The sequence below is a fragment of the Peromyscus eremicus genome, unplaced genomic scaffold, assembly GCF_949786415.1.
Source record: "Peromyscus eremicus unplaced genomic scaffold, PerEre_H2_v1 PerEre#2#unplaced_537, whole genome shotgun sequence".
Classification (NCBI taxonomy): domain Eukaryota; kingdom Metazoa; phylum Chordata; class Mammalia; order Rodentia; family Cricetidae; genus Peromyscus; species Peromyscus eremicus.
The window spans coordinates 1-24,947 of record NW_026734773.1 but is presented as its reverse complement, the minus strand read 5'-3'; the positions used below and the strand labels follow the sequence as shown (position 1 = coordinate 24,947).

The following is a 24,947-nucleotide window of genomic DNA, read 5'->3' as shown; positions in this document are numbered from 1 at the left end:
GTTTCTTCTAAGGCTTGCAAACGAGCACCTAGGGTCTGTTCTAGGGAGTGAACCTCCTCTCTGGCAAGGGACTCCAGATTTCTCCTGGAATCATAGAAGTTTTTATGTTCCTCAGAAACACATGATTCCATGGACCTTATCTTATCAATTAATGATAATCTTTCTTCCTTATATAGTGTCTGGAGAGTTAGTGTTCTGTCCATTAAATATTCACATTTATTATGGATAAGATCAACTTTCGGTACAAGCCTGTTTTGTAAATCCTGATCAGCAGATTCCAGAGAAAGAATCTTTTTCTGTAAGTTTTCATTGCTATCCTTTAAAGCAGATTCCAGAGAGAGAATCTTTTTCTGCAAGCCTTCATTGCTATCTCTTAAAGCCTGTATCAGTCCCAATAATGACTCATCTTTGTTCTTGTTATTAAACCAGTGTTTGAACACTGTGTGAATTATTACGATGAATGCCAAAACAGTACAGGCCAGATATGCCTTAGGAAGGTCATATATTTCCAGGAAGATGTCTTTCATCATACAGGCAAAAAGGTTTTCAAATTCTTGTGAGGTAATGTTGTCAGCCATATTACAAGAATTACTCAAAATTTGTTAGTCAATTTTAAGGTGTAAAATTACTTTTACTTGAAACATTATGCTTACCTTTTGTGGTTTTTGGGGGTGTAGTAGCACTTTTCAGCCAGCAGGTGGCATTGGTACAGCTCCAAAGCAGGGCCTGCTGGTGATCTTGACTGACTGCAGCTTGCTGGAGTTGAGATGGCGGGAGCCGGAGCCGGCACTCAGGAAGTGGGGGAGTGCCTCTTTCGCTGGTCTCGGGGCTAAGAACCATGTAGGCGTTCCCTGGTTATATGGAACTTTGCAGGTGGGTTTAGGTACCCACTAGCCGAGGAGGAGGCTGAGGGTGAAAGCCACCCAGGCTTTTGGAATTTGCCCCACGTGAGCACCAGATATTGGTGAAATTATTAAGGCCACTCCATGTAGTTAAAAGGAGATTTATTTAATGGCGTAACTTACAAATTAAGGGATAGGTAGGTCGTGGGGTCTGGGGAAGGTGTATCGCAGTCCAGCGGTGTTCTCTGGAGCTCTTCTTGGCCCACCTCCATCGTCCAGGGTCCCGGAACAGAGAGAGCACTGGCCCATCCAGATCTCGAGTCTCCAGGCGCCTCCCTTGGCCCTGCCTTGTAGGTGTGACAGTTGCCGAAGTCTCAATGGGGGTTGGAACTTCCAGATCAAAGCTGGAATGGCTACCCACTACACCACCCATTCACCATGTCCAAGCGAGGGGCTATGGATCGAAAAACAGAGACAAAAGACAGAGGGTCATTCGCCTCAGCAGAATGCCTAATGCTGTTTATTGAAAGAGGGAAGAAACCTTAAATACAGGCTTACAGCACAGTGGGAGAACCCTAGAAGGCAGAAGTTTGCTACTGATGTTTACAATCTTGCATCTAAGCTGTTAATGCCCAATATGCAGGATACACAAACAAGGAACTTCCCTTAAGCATTCAGGAGGGTGGAAACCAGCAGGGAATCAGCATAGGGAGGATATCTGGTCAAGGTCAGCAAGCAGGCAACAGCTACCCAAATTAGGAGGAGGCCAGGGCCCTACACCTGAATAAAAGGACCCTTATGTGCTTGCATTGGAAACAGACTCCTTGGTTGTCTCTGGGAGTTTTGTGAAATGGGTACAACAGAAGCAGCATACTATTGAACAATGGGTCCTGGAACTAAATGACAATGAAAACAATGTCTCAGAACCTCTGGGACACAATGAAAGCAGTCCTACAGGGACCTTTACAGCTCTACATGTTGATGAAGAAATCAGAAACATTTGCAAATACTAACTGAATGATACACCTTAAAGGTTTTTGGGTAAAAAGGAAAAAAAAAAAGAATAAGCCAAACCTCAAGTAAGTAAATGAAAAGAAATCTTTATGATCAGTTCAGAAATTAATGAAATAGAAATGAAAAGAAAAACATAATCATTGAAACTAAGAGTGGGTTCTTTGAAAAGATAAATAAGATTGACAAACCAAACGAACCAAAAGAAAGAAGACACCAACTTATACAATTAGAGGTGAAAAGGGAACCATCACACCAGATACCAGTGAAATGAAAAACATCAGGTCTGGAGGTTAGAGATGGTTCAGTGGGTTAAAGCACTGGTCGCTTTTCCAGAGGACCTGGGTTCAATCCCCAGCACCCACATGGTAGCTCACAGCTGGTCTATAAGTCTAGTCTCAGGGATCTGATGGCCTCTTCTGGCCTCCTTGGGCACTGCAAAATATGATGCATAGACATACATTCAGGCAAAACACCCATACACATCAAACTAAAACAAACAAAAAACATGACTTCCACAAAACACCAGGTCTCATGTTCAAAATACATATTCCACTAAGTCAGAAAATCAAAAAGAAATGGATGAATTTCTAGACAATGTGACTTATCAAAATTGAACCAAAATGAGATGAATAGTTTAAAAAGATCTATAACATGCAATGGGATTTAAGCAGTAATTAAAGCTCTCCCAACAAAAAGCAGTCCAGGCCCAGATGCGGTCACGGTGATGTTTATGAAACCCTCCAATGCTTCTCAAGCCACTCCATAGAAATGGAAGAAACACTTCCAAACCAAAGGCAGATAAAGACATGGAGTGAGAGAATCAACAAACTAATTTCCATGATGAACTTAAACTAAATACTTGTAAATACATCAAAAAGATAATTCACCATGATGAAGCTTGTGGTGTAACTTGATCAGAGATACAGGAACGCAACAGGTGTGAGCCAATAAATGTTCTAAATCACACAAATGGAGCCGAGGACAGAAACCCCATGGACATCTGGACAGATGTAGAAAAAGCGCTCACAAAACCTACCATTCCTTCATGGTAAAGGTTCTAACTCGGATTAGGAAAAAAAATCATAATAATAAAGCCTACATATGACAGCCTTCAGCCATCATGATATTAAATGGGGAAAATCCTCAAAGCTTTTCCACTAAAATAAGGAATGAGACAAAGGTGTCCAACTTTTCCACTCTTCTTCAGTACAGTCCTGGAAGCCTTAGCTAGAGCAAGACAAGGAAAGCACATAAAAGGATACAAACAGCAAAGGAAAGATGCCAAAGGCCCCTATCTGCAGCTGCTATGATTTTATACATGAGCCCCTAAAGACTAACCAGAAAACTTTTAGAACTGATACACACGTTCAGTGGCAGAACACAAAAGCAACACACAAATCATTCCTATATATCAATGACAAAGAAACTGAAATCTTGGAAGTAATCCATTTTTTTTTTCAAGACAGTCTTGGCTGTCTTGGAACTCACTCTGTAGAACTGGCTGGAGTCAAACTCACAGAGATATGCTTGCCTCTGCCTCCTGAGTACTAGGATTAAAGGTGTGTGCCACCACCAACTGACAGTGATTCAATTTTTAACAGCATCAAAAAAGAAAAAAGTACCTTGTAAAAACCTAACCAAGGATATGAAAGATCTCTAAAATGAAAACTTCAAAATACTCAAGAAAAAAAAAATCAAGTAAGACACTAGAAGATGTTAAGCGTGCTTATGGATTTGAAGGATCAATAATTGTGAAAATAGTATCTTACAAAACCCAATATAGAGTCAATACTGAGCAATCTCAACCAGACATCCAGTGACATTCTTCACAGAAACAGAAAAGCAAACTTAAGTGAGGTATGGCAGCTCACAACTTTAATTCCAGCACTTAGGAGGCAGAGGCCAGTCTGCTCCACAGAGTGAGTTCCAGAACATCCAGGACCATTACACAGAGAAATCCTGTCTTGAAAAAAACAAAACAGACACACTCCCCTCCACACACAAAAAAGCAATTTTAAAGTCCATATGGAAACACAAGAGACTCTGGAGAGGCAAAACAATCTCAAGCAAAAACCAAATCATTGAAGTTATCACCATACCTGATTTGAAGTTATATTACAGATCCATATTAATAAAAGCAGCATGGTACTGATGTAAAAACATATTCAATTGTAGTGATAATTCATCTGTGCCCCCGCAATAGAGTTTATCTGAGGTCAGAGGAAAAAGCCAGCCACTATATTTGACATAGAAGTCAGACAATGGTAGCACATGCCTTTAATTCTATCACTGGGGAGGCAGTGATCTGTCTGGATCTCTATGAGTTCAAGGCCACACTGGGAACAAAGTCAGGTATAGTGGCACATGACTTAAATTCCAACACTAGTTAACCATAAAGGTCTGGAGGTCTGTATAGACAGACAGGAAGTGACAGAACTGGACAGGAAGAGGAAGTGATGTAGCTGGGCAGTGAGAGGAAATGAGTTAGCAGAACAGAAAGGAATATAGGTGCGAGTATACAGGAAGTAGGTCTCTTTGGAGACTGAAGGTCAGTGAGGTGAGGTTGGCTTATGGCTTGTCCTATTCCTCTGATCTCTCAGCTTTAACCCCAATTTCTGGCTCCATGTTTTTTATTTTATAAGACCTTTTAAGATTCATGTTACAATTGGTGCTCCAAGGATTGTGGCAAGAATTGCCTAAAAAGCCGCTTGTGGCCTTACAGCTCAGGCCGGAACTGCATGAGGCTGGATCTCCACCTCACATGGGCCGAAGTCTCTTTGGCTTTATCTCTCCTGGTGGGTGGTGGGCTTTCTCTGGATTCTCATCTCAGACTGCTACCACATTAGGTAGCTTCTTTGAAATTCCCTTAGACTTCTACTGTTCTACAAAGTTGACAGACTTGGTAAGTCAATTAAGATATCTTAAAAGGAGAAATTAGTTAAAAGGGATTTTTTTTCCCACATAAAAAGTGGGAAACATTTTTACAATGGAAGGAATTTGGTCTCTGATAACACATTAGGCAGTCTGAAAATGGAACAATTAAATGAGAGGATAATTAATGCTGATGGGATGTACATAACATTAATTATGAATATTATTTGCTTTCTCATTTTATTTTAGCATTAAAAAGGTTGATCAATTGGAGTGCCAAGATAAAAGCTTTAGAAAAACCTGTTAAAATGAATTATAGAGAAATTCAGACCCAGACAGAAGAATTTAAAAGTGAATGTATCTCAGGGTTAAATCATATGGTTATAGAGAAACAGCTTCAGGTTACCAGACAGAAAACATTAATCTACCTAGTAACCTTACAGGAACTGCCAAATGCTCAAGGGTGTCTACTAGCTAACTGGACTCCAGTGGAAATATTAGATTTAAGGAGATTTAAAGAAGCTATAGTATCATATGGAATGCATTCTTCATTTGTAAAGTAACACAAACAATAATAGGTCCAGCCTATATTGTTTGCTCCCAGAGTCTGTGGAAGAGTCCAAAAAGCAGCTGAGGATTCTAATCTGAGGGATATCCAATGAATCTAAGCACACTGAGTTCCTTAGTCCATTCACTTTATTCTTCTAAGTCAATTCAATCTACACAGTTTCTTTTCTGTTCTCATACTTAGCTTCTCTCAGTCCCTCCTGGTCTTGGTCCTTTCTGCTCTTCTCTCATGTCTATCTAGTTCTTTCTGTCTCTATCCTCATCTTTGTTCTTCTCAATAAATTCTCTTCAGTGCTCTCAGAGAACCAGTATATATACCCAAACAGTAATTCTTTGGCAAAGCAATGCGAGGTTTGAAGTTTTCAGGGTCGCAGAGAGAGGTGATAAGGATCCACACATAAAGCAATAATTGTCAGCTTCCAATTACAACCCAAAAGGGGAGTGACTAAAGGGGAATTCTATGGTAGGGTCAACTAAAGGCTAAGATCAATTAGGGAATTTGTGTGCTCAAACTATAACCTAGAAATGGCTAGGTAGAATGTTAGGGGTCAATAAGTCACAAGAAAATAAACTGTCTTTGGCGCCATTTTTCCTGCTCATCCTGGCTGCAGCTGCTTTCTGATAGGAAGGGGGACGTATGCTAGGTGGCTAAGCAACCTATGTCAGAGTATGTAGCATTTGGTTAGTAAAAGCACTTTCACTCAGAGTCATTGCTGAGGAGAAAATCTAGGAATAGCACCTGACTGAGGAGAAATTAAAACTTAATTTGCACAAGAAAGAAGCTTGGCACCTATGCCTGCCTGGCCTTGAAGGCAATCTCCTTGGGTCAGTGAGAAGTAATTGCCTTAACTCAGTAACTAGCAAATAGCTAAAACATCATCCAGGGAATGAGAGCAGTAAATCTCTTAAGTTAGGGTCTTGTATAAATAACCTGGGGTGAAGATAAGGAGTTGAGGATTTAATTGTTAGTGGTTCTTTTCTCTATCTGTGGGTGAGATGAACTAATATTTATTTCTCTGTATTTGTCCTTGGAAAAAGGTATCTTTGCTGAAATACTTTTGTCCAGAGAATGGCCCTGGCCAGATATATGTTAATGAAAAATAGACACAGTTAGGGACAGTTATCCAATTACCCCAAATGTATAGGGAAAGTTGTGCCTAAGATTGAGATATAATCATGAGATTATATGTACATACAACATGGAGATGCACGATAAATAGGGAGAATCATAGCTGTTATTGCACAAGAAGTTTACAACAAGAGAGAGCCAGTTCATTCAAAAGGCAGTAATTCCACAATGCCTTGCATGATGGTTTCCTCTAACAGAACCCTTAGTTCTGATAGGTTGATCTTCCGAACTCTAGTTGTCACTGCTGTATATTTCATGAACTTTTGCTACCAGTGGCTCTCAATTGAAAAGCAAATGTTAAACTCATGCCCAACTTGTAATAAAATTATTCCTCAGGACTGGAAAGAATTGGTTACAGCTGTCCTAGAGGTCAGTCCACAGTTATAGTGGAGAATGTAGTGGCTAGAGGAGGCCAAAACTATAGAACAACAATGTAGGACTAGAGGTGTGGAAATTTCCCAGGATCAGCTTCTTGGAGAAGGTGCTTATGCTGATATACAAAGATAATGTTTATATGATAACCAAACTCTAATTCTATGCCACATGGAAGCCATGAATACATGGGACAGAACTCAGGAAGCAGGAAAAAAAATGAGTCATTAAAGAAAGTTAAACAGGGCCTGAAAGAACCTTCACAGATTTCTTACAAAGGCTGTCTTCAGCAGAAAATAGAATGATACCAAATTCAGAAGCTAGACAGATAATAATTTAATCTTTGGCTTTTGAGAAGATGAATGCAGCATGCAAAAGAATAATCAGGCCATTAAAGACCAGACCAGCACCCTTGGAGGATCAGATCAGGGACACAATTAACATTGAGTCTCATGACCATGATTATATGTGGATAGGAGAGGTGATTTTAAGAGCTTTGAAGAAAAATAATAATGTCAGATGCTTTAATTGCAGTAAACCAGGTCACCTATAAAGAGACTGTAAACAGGGCATTTCTAGAAACAATGTTTCTTCAAGGAACAATGGCAACAGAATGCCCCTCCCTTCTAGATTACGCAGAAGGTGTGGTAAAGGTAAACATTGAAATAACAAATGTAGATCAACAAGGGACAGATAAGGTAATTCTTTGCCTTTGCTGTTGGGAAACCCCCTGAGGGGCCTCTCACAGGCCCCCATGGCAAATTCAGTTCAGTCTTTTCCTTCCATCATAAAAGAAACCCCTTCTCAGAGAAATTAAATAACCAAATGCCAGTTGGAATAAACCAGACTGCTTGGGGTGATAGAACAGCTATAGCAGAGAGAACAGGAAATTCAGGAGAAACCATAAAATTAATTTTTTGACAAACTTCTATAAATGAACAAAGACCAAAATTAAAAATACAAATAAATGATGTTCTCTTGGAAGGTCTTGTAGACAGAGGTATGGATGTCACAATAATTGCATCAGCATTTTGCATCCAATTTGGCTTGGTCAGGAGGTAAATGTTCAGCTGTTAAGTATTGGAACATCGTCTCAAGTGAAACAGAGCACAAGATGAGTCAAATATATAGGGCCAGAAGGACAGAGATGAAAATTAAAGCCATATGTGGCTAATATAGCTATGAATTTATATAGCCATGATCTATTACAACAATAGAATACCCAGATTAACATTCCTCCAACCTCAGAAACAAACCATAAACTAACACATGTTTCTGAGAGGAATATTAAGAGGTATTATAGAGAACAGTCACTGGCCATCCAGATTGTATAAGAACTGGGCACAATTGCTGATCCTCCAAAGATACCAACAGCTCCACCTTTAAAATGGTTAACAGACGAGCTTGTATGGGTTCAACAATGGCCTTTAACAACAGAGAAACTGAAGGCTCTAGAAGAGCTGGTATAAGAGCAGTTAAATGCTCAGCATATTGAAGAATCAACCAGTCCTTGGAATTCTCCTGTATTTGTTATTGAAAAGAAATCTGGTAAATGGAAAATGGTAACAGACATAAGAGCAATTAACAAGGTAATTCAGCCAATGGGCTTTCTACAATCTGGAATTCCTTGCCTACTTTGTTACCTAAAGGATGGCCTCTTATAGTTATTGATTAAAAAGACTGTTTCTTCTCAAGACCCTTACAAGAAAAAGAAAAAGATTTACAAGACCCTTACAAGAAAAAGAGAAAGATTTGCCTTCATGGTGCCTACTTATAATAATTCTCAGCCGGTTAAGAGATATCTATGGAAGGTTCTCCCACAGGGAATGTTAAATAGCCCAACCTTGTGCCAATATTTTGTATGACAGCCATTGGAAGTAATATGTAAATAATTTCCTAAATCTATAATTTATCATTACATGGATGATATTTTACTAGCTGATTTAAATGCAGATATCTTAGAAAGAAAGTTTGAGGAAGTAAAGAAAATTTTGCCTGGTTGGCGATTAAAAATTGCTCCTGAAAAGATGCAGAGAGGAGATTCTATTAATTACTTAGGCTATAAAATAGGTCTACAAAAAATTAGACCCCAAAAGGTACAAATTAGGAGAGATCGATTACAGACTTTTACTGACTTTCAAAAATTATTTGGAGACATTTCCTATCTACAGTCTGTTGATGGGGTAAAAAATGATGAACTGAGCAATTTGTTTAAAACCTTAGAAGGTGACCAGGAATTATATAGTCCAAGAAAATTATCAGCTGAATCTGAGAGAGAATTGGCCTTGATGGAAAAGAAAATACAGGATGCATGTGTGGATCATGTAGATCCAAAACTTGCTTATTTTACCTTCTAAACATTCTTCTACAGGAATTTTAATGCATAGGGAAGATATTATATTGGAATGGATATTTCTACCAAATAAACAGAATAAAAAATTAAAAACTTAGGTGGAAAAGATCTGAGTTGATTTTAAAAGAAAAATTGAGACTTCATCAATTAGCAGGAATAGAACCAGCAGAAACTGTAGTACCTTTAACTAAGGATGACATTGACAAATTATGGGTAGAAAGTGAACCTTGGCAAAGAGCTTACAGTAATTTTTGGGGAGAGATTAACAGCAAATGTCCCCAAAGTGATAGAATTGAACTTATAAACAGAGCTGATTGGATTCTGCCTCACATTGTATGGGAAACACCCATGCCTAACAGCAAATTTGAAGTCTCCAGAAAGTAGATGGGGCTCCACAATGATGATTCCACATGGACAATAATAATACCACTAAGCTGACAAACGTCACCCAAAGATTATCTTTGAACTGCAAACTGCTCAGGACAATTTCAAGATGGCTAGCTGAGATGATCCAGCCTCACAGACTACTAGAACAAGGACTTGAGATAAGCCCTGCACTTTTGCATTATGCAGAGACTGGACAACAAATGATACAGCTACCTCTCCCAGAACTTGACAATTAACCCAAGATTTTTCTTTTCAGGATCCCCTAAAGATGCCTTTACCCCCAAACAGCAGGAAGTAAATTTAAGAATATGATGCCCTCATTCCCAAGAGGTAGGGTGGCTAGTTTTTGGTTTTTCAATGGGTTTTGGATAATTGTCATTATTTAGGATGGTTTGTTACAAGTTGTTATTGTTAATGGTCAGAAAAAAGGCTAAACAAAGGAGATTAGATTTAAGGTTCTTGTTTGAAAAAAAAGAAAGAAAAAAGAAAAAGGAGGATATAGATAAAAGGTAGATTATTGAATCTACTCTGAAAAAAAGATATAGAGATGATAGAATAAAGGGCAGATTATTGAATCTACTCTGAAAAGAAAAAAAAAGCAGATATAGATATGATATAGATAAAAAAGGTAGATTATTGAATCTACTTTTAAAAGGCAACTACTAGTTTTAAATATTTTACATTGGATTGGATTTTTATATATTATATAAAAATTATATATATTGCTACAAATTTGAGACTGATTTATATAGATATGATAAGATAAAAAGGTAGAGTATTTAATGTACTTTTAGAAAGCAACTACTAGTTTTAAATATTTTACATTGGATTGGATTTTTGTATATTGTATACAAATTATGTATATTGATACCAATTCGAGATTGATTTTGTTAGAATATATTGTATATATATTTCTAATCTTGTTCAAGGTATTGAACCTATACATTTTATTAAACAGTGTAATGCAGTCTGCTAATTCTTGAAAGTTATTATTACCAACTAATTAGGATATAAAGGAATGTAAGTTAGTAGTCATTACAATCAAACTTGTAGTCATATTAGGTATGTTTTCAAGGTCAAGCAGAGATATATTTTAGATAGACAGGTCATCTTCAAATCCTTCAGAGGTCTATAGAATATGACATTTAAGATGTTTTAATAACACAGTTTTTTTTTCTTTTTTTTATGACTATGAGATATGTCTGTTCCTGGCACCACCAATCTACTTCAGAGAAGATGGGCATTGACGAACCTCTATATGGAGTCTATTTTAACTGTGGTAAAAGTTAGCCACTAGGCAAGAAAGTCCCCTTGCATCAAGGATTGACTGCCAATCCTTGCCAAGACAAGGTAGGAAGGCTCTTTAGAAAACCCTGCTACACAGATGAATCTGTCAGATATGCTAAGCCTGTTGGCCAAAGATGATGCCCCAATGTTACAGAGAAACCTCAGGTGACTGTCCAGGTAGCTGGCTGTTTCTGTCATAACTCACATATTTTGGAAGTCACTTATTTGTACTTACTAGGTAATATTATTTCCTTCTCAGGTCTCTGAGGGAGTTGAAGATTAGATAGTTATAGTTATAGTTTTACTCATTAACAATTTCAGAAAAGAAACTCACTAAGAGGTGTAAAGTGTATAAGTTTGAAAGACATAGAAGATAGTTTTCGGTTGTTAATACAAGTTAGGATAGAAAGTGAATTAGGTACATTTCGGATTTACCAAAATAGGATAGATAATGTAATATTTTCTCTGAATTTGTCAAATGCAAATGGACTAGACATTATTATTGTATTTATTGCTTGTATATATTGTATATAGTTATTGTACTTATTGTATATAATTTCTTATATTAATTATAATTTTTTATTTTTATTAGACAAAAAGGGGAAATGTGGTGATATTTTATCTGTGTCCCCCCAATAAAGTTTATCTGAGGATCAGAGGAAAAGGCTAGCCACTATGTTAAACATAAAAGTCAGGCACATGCCTTTAATCCTATCACTCAGGAGGCAGGGATCTGTCTGGATCTCTGTGAGTTCAAGGCTACACTGGGAACAGAACCAGGCATGGTGACACATGCCTTGAATTCCAACACTAGTTAACCATAAAGGTCTGGAGGTCTGCACAGACAGACAGGAAGTGACAGAGCTTGGCAGAAAGAGGAAGTGATGTAGCTGGGTGGAGAGAGGAAGTCAAATGCAGAACAGAAAGGCAAATAGGTGTGGGTATACAGGAAGTAGGTCTCTTTGACTGAGGGTCTCCAAGTGGTGAGAATGTGGCTAGCTTCTTTCTGTTTTCTGATCTCTCAGTTTTAACCTAAATATCTGGCTCCAGGTTTTTTATTAATAAGACTGTTTAGCACTTCATCCTACATATGTTGTTTTCTATTTAAGGCGTAGTGAAACCTCTAGTATAAGTTGTCTTCAACTTTGGATGTAGACGAGTGAAGAAAAAATTAAGAGTACTTTCCTCATAGATCCTTCCTTCTAATAAAAAGAAAAAAAACCTTATATTGCATCTTCTTACTTTTTGGCATTATATGGTTGCTTTTCTTGCTTGTTTCTTGAGACAAGATCTTTGTATGTAGCCCTGGCTGTCCTGGAACTCACTATGTAGATCAGGCTGGCCTTGAACTCATAGAGATCTGCCTGCCTCTGCCTCCTGAGTACTGGGACTAAAGTGTGTGGCACCATGCCTGACAGCTATAGTTACATTTTTAATAAAAGCAACTCTTAAAAGAATAGTTATGATTAATTCATAATTAATTAGTTTATAACACATCATTTTTCCACATTAGAATCAAACTAAGTTTGAAAATATCTTATACTTGAAACAACATAATATGGAACAGTGGTTCTCAACCTTCCTAATGCTGTGATCTTTAATACAGTTCCTCCTGCTGTGGTGACCCCCAATCATAAAATCATTTTTGATGTTACTTTATAACTGTAATTTTGCTACTGTTATGAATTGTGATGTACATATTTTTGGAGATAGGGGCTTGCCAAAGGAGTCACAGCCCACAGATTGAGAACCTTCTTTCTCTGACTAAAATCTTTAGTGGTTTTGTCAAACCTGGAAGAACATTTTGTCCTTTCAGCTCTAGGATTAGAAAATGTTTATCTCCCTAAACAGCACAGTCATTGGTTGTTTGGTCATGTTTCTGCACATGTTTAATTGGTTCATTTTAATAATTCTGGGACGTGGCTGAGTAGTTGATTGTGAGATCAAAACAGGGACTTGGCTGAAAACTTCACTGCAGAGGACATTGTCATTTTTTTTTGTCCAAATTCTTTTTGTTCAAAAAATTTGGACAAAGCAATAGCCTACAGAATGTGAAACAATTTTTACCAAGTACATGCATGATAGAAGGCTAATATCTAAAACATAAAGAACTACAAAAATCTAGATATCAAGAAAACAAATAACCCAACTAAAAACTGGGGTACAGATCTAAACAGAGAATTCTCAACAGAGGAAACTCAAATGGCTGAAAAACATTTAAAAATGTTCATCATTCTTAGCCCTCAGGGAAATGCAAGTCAAAATTACCTTGAGATTTCATCTTATGCCTGTATGAATGGCTAAGATCAATAAAGTAAGTGATAGCTCATGCTGGGAGAATACAGATTATGGGCAATGTTCATCCATTGCTGGTAGGAGTACAAACTTGTACAGCCACTATAGAAATCAATGTGGTAGTTCCTTGGGAAAATAGGAATTGAGCTGCCTCAAGATCCAGCTATACTACTCTTTGGCATACACTGAAAGGATGCTTCATCCTACCACTAGACACCTGTCCAACCATGTTCAATGCTGCTCTATTCATAATAGCAGAAATTGGAAACAACCTCGATGTCTCTCAACAGAAGAATGAATAAAGAAAATAAGGTGCATTTATACACTGGAGTATTACTCAGCAGCTAAAAAATTTTTTTCAGGTAAGTGGATGGAACTAGAAAACAATAATCATGGTGAGGTTTCCCAGACCCAGAAAGAGAAATATGCTATGTATTCACTTATATGTGATATTAGCTCTTAACTCAATGATAACCAACGTACAATACATAGAAGCACAGAGATTGGGTACAGAGTAAGGCTCCATAGGGGGGCATATAGATCCTCTTAGGAAAGGGAAATAAATAATTATGGATGGACATGGAAGCTGGAATGAAAGGATTAAGTGGGGAGAAAGAGCGAAGAGGAGCACAAGGGATAGAATACAGGGAGAGATAGATAAAATTTAAGGGCCATTTGAGGGGTAATGTGGAAACCTAATACAGTAGAAGCTTCCTAAAATATAGACATATATGAAGGCAATCTTAACTAAAATTGCCAAATAATGAGAAGTCAGAGCCTCAAATAGACATCTCTTGTCACCAAATGAAGTTTCTCATCTGAGTATTGGGTTACATCTAATTGAGTTGTGGCCAAAGGGATCCTATGGGAATCTCCAAACAAGCCAGGCTGTTGCCAAGACTATAGGTTGCTCTCCACTAACTGATGGCAAGGCTGCATTGCTGGAGACAACACTTACACAACTCACAGAACATTGAGAAGTAAAGCTAGTGTCTACATAGAGCCTTCACCCCTACATTCTAGAGTCTTTGACACAGGAAGTTACTCTGCATGCTACCAAAAGACAAATGTAAACATCAACCCAACTACAAACTCTTTGATCTACAATGATGTCCTGCCTGCAAGTTATTCTAGTGCAATGGTGGCACAAAGCTGTGGGAGTAACCAACAATATCTGTTGGATTTAAGGCCCATTCTAAGAAACGGAACCTGTACCCAACACTGGTTGGATGGCCAAGAACCAGAGACTGGGTAGTCCAGAGACCTAGGGTAAAACCAAGTACTACTGATCTTAAAAAAGGCAACAATAGACTTATTTTTTTTATTTATCTACAAATATTGTTTGTTGGACACCTCTGTCAAATATAACTGGCCTGTGACATCTGTTAGTGCCATTGACCTGCAAGACAACTTAGGTCCCACTGTGTTTGAACAGCCTCATCTTCCTCATGATAGCCTAAATGGGATGATCTTTAACTGGATTAATTGTTTTCTTGATGTCCAGTTTTTTTAATTCTTTACATATTTTAGATACTATCCATCTATTATGTGTGTAGTTGGTAAAAAATCTTTCCCCATTCTATAGGTTGTCACTTTGTCCCAGTGATGGTGTCCTTTGCCAAACAGAAGCTTTTCAGTTCCATGAGGTTCCACTTATTAATTATTGTTTTTAGTGACTATGCTATTGGTGTTTTGTTCAGGAAGTCCTTTCCCATGCCTGAGTTCAAGACTATTCCCCACTTTCTCTTCTGTTAGGTTCAGTATATCTGGTTTTATGTTGATGAGTTCGATCCACATGGAGTTGAGTCTTGTGCAAGGTCATAAGTATGGATCTATTTTCATTGTTCTACATACAGCCATCCAGTTTGACCAGTACCATTTACTCAAGTTCTCCAGCATGTATTTCAGACTTTCTTAAAAATCAAGTGTTTATAGGTGTGTGGATATGCATCTGGATCTTCAATGATTCCATTGGTCAACATGTATGTTTTTGAGCCAATAACATGCTGTTTTTATTTTTTAACACAATACAAATGAATTGCGCATATACAGTACAAATATATACATATCAGTATGTTTTATATATTCACATTTATATATGATGAGTCCTTTGTATGCTACAATAATAAAGAAGAGGTCATGATTTTAGGGGAATCACTTTGAGTTTCTCTCCATTTAATTTGATGTTGTGTGTTGGCTTCCTGTAAATTGCCTTTATTATGTTTTAGGAATGTTCCCTGTATTTCTGATCACTCCAAGACCTTTATCATGAAGGGATGTTGGATTTCGTCACAGGCCTTTTCAGCATCTAATGACATGATCATGTGGTTTTTTTTCTTTCAATTTGTGTATATGGTGTATTACATTGACAGACTTTCTTATGTTGAACCAACCTTGCATCTCTGGGATGAAGCCTACTTGATCATGGTGGATAATTTTTTTGATGTGTGTTTGGAGTCTGTTTGACAATATTTTATGGAGTATTTTTGCATCAATGTTCATGAGGGAAATTGGTCTGTAATTCTCTTTCTTTGTTGCATCTTTGTTTGGCTTGAGAATCAGAGTAACTGTAGCCTCATAAAAGGAGTTTGGTAATGTTTCTTCTGTTTCTATTGTGTGGAACAATTTAAGGAGTATTGGTATTAACTCTTCTTTGAAAATCTGGTAGAATTCTGCATTGAAACCATCTGGTCCTGGGGTTTTTTTTTGGTTGGGAGACTTTTAATGACTGTTTCTATGTCCTTAGGGGTTATTGGTCTATTTAAATAGTTTATCTGGTCTTGATTTAACTTAAGTTTGTGGTACCTATCCAGAAAATTGTCCATTTCTTTTAGATTTTCCAATTTTGTGGAGTACAGGTTTTTGAAGTATGACCTGAAGATTCTCTGGATTTCCTCATTGTCAGTTGTTATGTCTCCCTTTTCATTTCTGATTTTGTTAGTTTGGATGTTCTCTCTCTGCCTTTTGGTTAGTTTGGACAAGACAAGGCTGTGCACTCTCCCCATATTTATTCCATGTAGTACTTGAAGTTCTAGCTAGAGCAATAAGACAACAAAAGGAGATCAAGGGGATACAAATTGGAAAGGAAGAAGTCAAACATTCACTATTTGCAGATGATATGATAGTATACATAAGTGACCCCAAAAATTCAACCAAGGAACTCCTAAAGATGATAAACACGTTCAGTAAATGTGGTGGTATACAAGATTAACTCAAAAAAATCAGTAGCCCTCCCATGTATAAATGATAAATGGGCTGAGAAAGAAATCAGAGGAACATCATACATTACAACAGCCATAAACAACATAAAATACCTTGGGGTAACTCTAAATAAGCAAGTAAAAGACCTGTATGACAAGAACTTTAAGTCTTCCAAGAAAAAAATTGAAGAAGATATCAGAAAATGTAAAGATCTCCCATGCTCATGGATAGGAAGGGTCAACATAGTAAAAATGGCAATCATACCAAAAGCAATCTATAGATTCAATGCATTCCCCATCAAAATCCCAACACAATTCTTCACAGACCTGGAAAGAATAATACTCAACTCCATATGGAAAAACAAAAAAACCCAGGATAGCTAAAAGAATACTGTACAATAAAGCAACCTCTGGAGGCATCATGATCCCTGACTTCAAGCTCTACTATAGAGCTACAGTAATAAAAACAACTTGGCACCAGCATAAAAACCAACATGTGAACCAATGGAAATGAATTGAAAACCTTGACATTAATCCACACACATATGAACACCTAATTTTTGACAAAGAAGCCAAAATGGAAAAAAGAAAGTATCTTCAACAAATGGTGCTGGCATAAAATGGATGTCAACATGTAGAAGATTGCAAATAGATCCATATCTGTCACCATGCACAAAACTTAAGTCCAAGTGGATCAAAACCTCAACATAAATCCAGTTACTCTGAACCTGATAGAAGAGAAAGTAGAAAGTAGACTTGAATGCATTGGCACTGGAGATCACTTCCTAAATATAACACCAGTAGCACAGACACTGAGAGCAACAATTAATAAATGGGGCCTCTTGAAACTGAGAAGCTTTTGTAGGGCAAAACACACAGTCAATAAGACAAAACGACAGCCTACAGAATGGGAAAAGATCTTCACCAACCCCACATCCAACAGATGACTGATCTCCAAAATATATAAAGAATTCAAGAAACTAGACATCAAAATACCAAATAATCCAATTAAAAAATAGGGTACAGAGCTAAACAGAGAATTCTCAACAGAAGAATCTCAAATGGCTTAAGACATTTAAAGAATTGTTCAACATCCTTAGTCATCAGGGAAATGCAAATCAAAATGACTCTGAGATACCATCTTATACCTGTCAGAATGGCTAAGATCAAAAACACTGAAGACAGCTTATGTTGGAGAGGATGCAGAGCAAGGGGAACACTCCTCCACTGTTGGTGCAAAATGCAAATTTGTACAACCACTTTGGAAATCAGTATGGCAGTTTCTCAGAAAATTGAGAATCAATCTTCCTCAAGACCCAGCTACACCACTCTTGGGGCATATACCCAAGGAATGCTCAATCATACCACAAGGACACACGCTCAACTATTTTCATAGCAGCGTTATTTTTAATAGCCAGAATATGGAAACAACCTAGATACCCCTCAACTGAAGAATGAATAAAGAAAATGTGATACATATACACAATGGAGTACTACTAAGCAGAGAAAAACAATGACATCATGAGGTTTGCAGGCAAATGGATGGAACTAGAAAATATCCTGAGTGAGGTAACCCAGACTCAGAAAGACAAACATGGTATATATTCACTCATAAATGGATACTAGATGTAAAGCAAAGGATAGCCAGACTGCAACCCACAGCTCCAGGGAGGCTAGCTCGTAAAGAGGACCCTAGGAAGGACACATGGATTGCCTAGTGATGGAGAAATGGATGAGATCTACATGAGCAAACTGGAGATGAGGAGGGTAATGGAGGGCAAGGGACGGGGATGAGAACTTAGGGGAGCAGGAGGTTCAAGCTGGAACAGGAACAGAGTGGGAGAGCAAGGAAAGATATACCATGATAAATGAAGGCACCATGGGAATAGGGAGAAGCAGAGTGCTAGGGAGGTTCCCAAGAATCCACAAAGATGTCTCCACCATAGACTACTAGCAATGATCAAGAGGGTGCCTGAGATGACCTACCCTGGTGATCAGATAGCTGAATACCCTAACTGTCATCATAGAACCCTCATTCAGTGACTGATGCAAGCAGATACAGAGATCCATGGCCAGGTTCCAGGCAGAGCTCCAATCAATGAGAGAGAGGACAGATTCTATGAGCAAGAGATATTGAGACCATGATTGGAAAAAGTACAGAGACAACTAGCCAAACTAGTGGAAACACATGAACTGTGGACCAATAGCTGAGAAGCCCCCATGGTATTGGACTAGGCCCTCTGGATAAGCGGAAACAGTTGTTTAGCTTGAACTGTTTAGGAGGCCCCCAGGCAGTGGGATCAGGACCTGACCTTAGTGCATGAGCTGGCTTTTTGGAGCCTAGTGCCTTTGGTGATACACTTTGCGCAGCCTTGGTGCAGGGAGGAGGGGCTTGCATCTGCCTCAACTGAATGTACCAGGCTCTGCTGACTCCCATGGGAGACCTTGCCTTGGAGGAGGTGGGAATGGGGTGTTGTTTGGGGGGAAGGCTGGGAGGGTGGGAGGAAGGAGGGCAGGTGAATCTGTGGTTGATATGTAAAATAAATAGAAAATCTCTTAATAAAAAATAAATAAATAAAAACTGGCATAGCCATGGGGGAAAAAAAGGTCATTTGAAAGGGAGTAGGGGGTGTGGGAAGAGTTGGGGAGAAGACTGAAGAGACAAATGATGTAATTACAGTTCTCATGCATGATATTCTCAAAAACATAAAAATTTAAATTAAAAATCCTTACAAGGAAAATACAGATGGTATTATAATTCCTATGCTAAAGTAAAAACTATGAAAAAACGATCTGATTTATAAGTCATGTATTTAGTCAGCATTGTACCTGGGTCTGGAATCAGTTATTGCTTAGGTTTTAGATTCAGTATTTGCCCAGTGTGTTACATATGTATTAAAGAATACCTACAGGAAAAATAAACTAGCAAAGTCACAGATTTTAATAAAAATCTGATTTATAAACCAAAGAAAGAAATTTCAAACAAAACCTGAACCTAGTTTACCAAATTTATACTGTTTATTCCTCACTACTCATTTTTCTTTTCATAAGATCTTGTAATTTTCAAGGACTTTTGTATTTTCTTCCTTCCTCCCTCCCTCCCTGTTTCCCTCCCTCCCTGTTTCCCTCTCTCCCTCCCTCCCTTCCTTCCTCTCTATCTCTCTTTCTCTCTGTCTTTACATTGTTTTTCATTTTACATACCAGTTCCAGTTCACTCTCCCTCTCCTTCTCCCACTCTATCTCCATCTTTCCCCATCCCCCCCATTCCACCATTCCATTCCTCAGACAGGGTAAGGCTTCTGTTGGGGAGTCAAAAAAGTCTGGCATACTACGTTGAGGCTGGACCAAGCCCCTTCCTCCTGTATCAAGGCTGAGCAAGGTATCCCACCCTAGGGAATGTGTTTGAAAAAGCCATTTCATGCACCTGGGATAAGTTCTGATCCCACTGCCAGGGGCTCTCTAAACAGATCTAGCCACATAACTGTTGCCCACATTCAGAGAGCCTATTTAGGCCCCATGCATGTTCCCCAGCTGTCCATGAGCTCCTACCAGCTTGAGTCACCTGTCTCTATGGTTTTCCACATCATGATCTTGACCTTGCTTGCTCCTGAGATCCCTCCTCCCTCTCTTCAATTGAAGTCGAGGAGCTCAGCCCAGTGCTTGGTTGTGGATCACTGTATCTGCTTCCATCTGTTACTGGATGTAGTTCTATGATGACAATTAGGGTAGTCACTAATCTGATTATAAGGGAAGATAAGTTCAGGTACCCTCTCCATTATAGCTAGGAGTTTTAGCTGGAGTCATCCTTGTGAATTTCTGGGGATTTCTCCAGTACCAGGTTTCTCCCTAACCCCCTAATGGTTCCCTCTACCAGGATATCTCTTTCATTGTGCTCCCTCTCTGTCCCTCCCTCCACTTGGCCATCTCAGTCACTCCTGTTCCCATCCACTATCCCTTTCCATCTAACCTCCCTCCCAGTTTACCCAGGAGATCTTAACTATTTTCCTTTCTTGGGGCTCTCCATGTGTGTCCCTCTTAGGGTCCTTTTTACCTAGCTTCTCTGGGGTTGTGGACTGTAGCCTGGTTATCCTTTGTTTTGCATCTAATATCCATTTAAGAGTGAGTACATACTGTGTGTGTCTTTCTGGGTCTGAGTTACCTCACTCGGGATGATTGTTTCTAGTTCTATCCATTTGCCTTCAAATTTCATGATGTCATTGTTTTTTGTTTTTTTAACCACTGAGTAATACTCCATTGTGTAAATGTACCACATTTTCCTTATCCATTCTTCAGGTGAGGGGCATCTAGGTTGTTTCCCGGTTCTGGCTATTACAAATAATTACAATAATTCTGCTATGCACATGGTTGAGCATGTGTCCTTGTGGTATGAGCATCGTTTGAGTACACGCTCAATAGTGGTATTGCTGGGTCTTGAGGTAGATTGATTCTCAATTTTCTGAGAAACTGCCATACTGATTTCCAACATTGCTGTATAAGTTTGCACTCCCACCAACAGTGTAGGAGTGTTCCCCTTACTCTACATCCTCTTCAACATAAGCTGTCATCAGTGTTTTGATCTTAATCATTCTGACAGGTATAAGATGGTATCTCAGAGTCATTTTGATTTGCATTTCCCTGATGACTAAGGATGTTGAGCAATTCCTTAAATGTCTTAGCCATTTGATATTCTTCTGTTGAGAATTCTCTGTTTAGCTCTGTACCCTACTTTTAATTGGATTATTTGGTATTTTGATGTCTAGTTTCTTGAGTTCTTTTATATATTTTGGAAATCAGCCCTCTGTCACATGTGGGGTTGGTGAAGATCTTTTCCCGTTCTGTAGGCTGCTGTTTTGTCTTGTGGACCATGTCCTTTGTCTTACAGAAACTTTTCAGTTTCAGGAGGTTCCATGTGTTAATTGTTGTTCTCAGTGTCTGTGCTACTGGTGTTTTATTTAGGAAGTAGTTTCCTGTGCCAATGCATTCGAGACTACCTTTTACTTTCTCTTCTATCAGGTTCAGTGTATCTGGATTTATATTGAGGTCTTTGATCCTCTTGGACTTGAGTTTTGTACATGGTAACAGATATGGATCTATTTGCAATCTTTTACATGTTGACATCCAGTTATGCCAGCATCATTTGTTGAAGATGCTTTTGGTTTTTCATTACATAACTTTAGCTTCTTTTTCAAAAATCAGTTGTTCATAGGTGTTTGGATTAATGTCAGAGTCTTCAATTCATTTCCATTGATCCACATGTCTGTTTTAATGCCAATACTAAGCTGTTTTTTAATACTTTAGTGCTAGGGGATATTTTTCTGTACATTGTAAATATATATTGTTCCCATTGGTTAATAAATAAGCTGCTTTGGCCGTGGCAAGGCAACTTAGAGACAGTTAGGAAATCCAAAGAGAGAAAAAAAAGAGGGGGGGGGAGGTGGAATCTAGGGAGACAGCAGCCATCACTGAAGGAAAAACAAGATGCCAAAAGACCAGTAAAGCCACAGAACACATAGCAAAACATAGATTAATAGAAATGGGTTAATTTAAGATATAAGAGCTAACTAACACGGGGTTTGCCATAGACCATATAGTTTGTAAATAATATTAAGCCTCCAAATGATTATTTTATTAGTGGTTTCAGGACTGCAGGGCCAGGCAGGATGGGAGAAACCACTGGACTATACTATAGCTCTACAGTAGAGCTTGAAGTTAGGGATGGTGATGCCTCTGAAAGTTCTTTTATGGTACAGGATTGTTTTGGCTATCCTGGGTTTTTTTGTTTTTCCATATGAAGTTGAGTATTATTCTTTCAATAATTATGTTGGGATTTTGATGGAGATTGCATTGAATCTGTAGATTGCTTTTGGTAAGATTGCCATTTTTACTATGTTGATCCTACCTATCCAAGAGCATGGGAGATCTTTCCATTTTCTGATATCTTCTTCAATTTCTTTCTTGAAAGACTTGAAGTTCTTGTCATACAGGTCATTTACTTGCTTATTTAGAGTTACCCCAAGGTATTTTATGTTGTTTATGGCTGTTGTAATGTATGATGTTTCTCTGATTTCTTTCTCAGCCCATTTATCATTTGTACATAGGAGGGCTACTGATTTTTTTGAGTTAATCTTGTATACCACCACATTACTGAAGGTGTTTATTATCTATAGGAGTTCCCTGTTAGAATTTTTGTGGTCATTTATATATACTATCATATCATCTGCAATTAGCAAAAGTTTGACTTCTTCCTTTCCAATTTGTATCTTGATCTCTTTTTGTTGTCCTATTGCTCTACCTAGAACTATGAATATTATATTGAATAGATATGGAGAGAGCAGACAGCCTTGTCTTGTTCCTGATTTTAGTGGAATCACTTTGAGGTTTTTTTCCATTAAGTTTGATGTTGGCTTTTGGCTTGCTGTATATTGACTTTATTATGTTTCAGTGTGTTCCTTGTATCCCTCATCTTTCCAAGACTTTTATCATGAAGGGGTTGGGTTTTGTTGAAGGCTTTTTTCAGCATCTAATGAGATGATCATGTGGTTTTTTTTTTCTTTCAGTTTATCTATATGGTGGATTGCATTTACAGATTTTTGTATGTTGAACCATCCCTGCATTTCTGGGATGAAGCCTACTTGATCATGGTGGATGATTTTTCTAATGTGTTCTTGGATTCAGTTTGCCAGTGTTTTATTGAGTATTTTTGTGTCAATGTTCATGAGGGAGATTAGTCTGTAATTCTCTTTCTTAGTTGTTTCTTTTAGTGGTTTGAGCATCAGGGTAACTGTAGCCTCATAAAAAGAGTTTGGCAATGTTCCTTCTGTTTCTATAGTGTGGAACAACTTGAGGAGTACTGATATTAGATTTCTTTGAAATTATGGTAGAATTCTGAGATGAAACCATCTGGTACTGGGAATTTTTTTTTTTGTTGGGAGACTTTTGAAGACTGACTCTATTTCCTTAGAGGTTATAGGTATATTTAAATTGTTTATCTTGTCTTGATTTAATTTTGGTATGTGGTAAATTTCTATCCAGAAAATTGTCAATTTCTTTCTTTCATATTTTCCAATTTTGTGCAGTACATGTTTTTGAAGTATGATCAAATGATTCTCTGGATTTCTTCAGTGTCTCTTATGCCCCCTGTTTTCATTTCTGATTTTGTTGATTTGGATATTCTCTCTCTGCCTTTTGGTTAGTTTGGATAAGGGCTTGTTGATTTTCTCAAAAAACCAACTCTTTGTTTCATTGATTCTTTGTATTGTTCTCTTTGTTTCTATTTTATTGATTTTAGCCCTCATTTTGATTATTTTCTGTCATCTACAGGGTGAGTTTGATTCCTTTTGTTCTAGAGCTTTCAGATGTGCTGTTAAGTCACTAGTGTGAGATCTCTCCACATTATTTATGTAGGCACTTAGTGCTATAAACTTTCCTCTTAGCATTGCTTTCATAGTTTCCCATAAGTTTGAATATGCTGTGCATTCATTTTCATTGAATTCTAGGAAGTCTTTAATTTTTTTATTTATTCCTTGACCCTGTGGTGATTCAGTTGAACATTGTTCATTTCCATGAGTCTGTAGGCTTTCTGCCATGAGTGTTGTTTTGAATTCTTTAAGCCATGGTGATCTGATAAGATACAGGAGGTTATTCCAATTTTTTTTGTATCTGTTGAGGTTTGCTTTGTTACCAAGGTTGTGGTTAATTTTAGAGAAAGTCCCACGAGGTGCTGAAAAGAAGGTATTTTGTGTGTGTGTGTGTGTGTGTGTGTGTGTGTGTGTGTGTGTGTGTTTGGGTGAAATGTTCTATAGATGTCCATCTGAGTCATAACATCCATTAGTTCCCTTATTTCTCTGTTACGTTTCTGTCTGGCAGACTTATCCAGTGGTGAGAATGGGGTGTTGAAGTCCCCCACTATTAGTGTGTGTGGTTTGATGTGTGATTTAAGCTTTAGTAATGTTTCTTTTACAGATGTGGTTGTTCTTATATTTGGGGCATAGATGTTCAGAATTGAGACTTCATCTTGATGGATTTTTCCTGTGATGAATATGAAATGTCCTTCTCCATCTCTTTTGATTGATTTTAGTTTGAAGTCTATTTTGTTAGATATTAGGATAGCTATACCAGCTTATTTCTTAGGTCCATTTGATTGGAAAATCTTTTCCCAACCTTTTACTCTGAGGTGATACCTGTCTTTGAGGTTGAAGTGTGTTTCTTGTATGCAGCAGAAGAATGGGTCCTGTTTTTGTACCCATTCTGTTAGCTTGTCTTTTTATAGATGAATTGAGATAATTGATATTAAGAGATATTAATGGCCAGTGATTGTTATTAATTCGTGTTAATTTTGGTTTTGGTAGTGGTGGTGGTAGCGTTTGTGTGTTTCCCTTCTTTGGAGTTTGTTGGTTATCTATTGCCTGTGTTTTTGTGGGTGCAGCTAAATTCCTTGGGTTAGAATTTTTTTTTTAGTAGTACTTTCTGTAGGGCTGGTTTTGTGGATAGGTATTGTTTAAATCTGGCTTTGTCATGGAATATCTTGTTTTCTCCATCTATGATGATTGAAAGTTTTGTTAGGTATAGTAGTCTGGGCTGGCACCCATGGTCTCTTATTGTCTGCAGAACATCTGTCCAGGACCTTCTAG

General features: G+C 38.0%; 1 long non-coding RNA gene across 1 annotated transcript; it reads right to left on the bottom strand.

Annotated features, from left to right (window-relative positions):
* Positions 1 to 987: 987 nt before the first annotated feature.
* LOC131901861 (uncharacterized) lies at positions 988 to 20,537 on the bottom strand. Its single transcript, XR_009376920.1, has 2 exons — positions 19,880 to 20,537; positions 988 to 1,296 (listed from the first exon to the last, which is right to left on the bottom strand). It is a non-coding gene; the product is annotated as an uncharacterized LOC131901861 (long non-coding RNA).
* Positions 20,538 to 24,947: the final 4,410 nt, after the last annotated feature.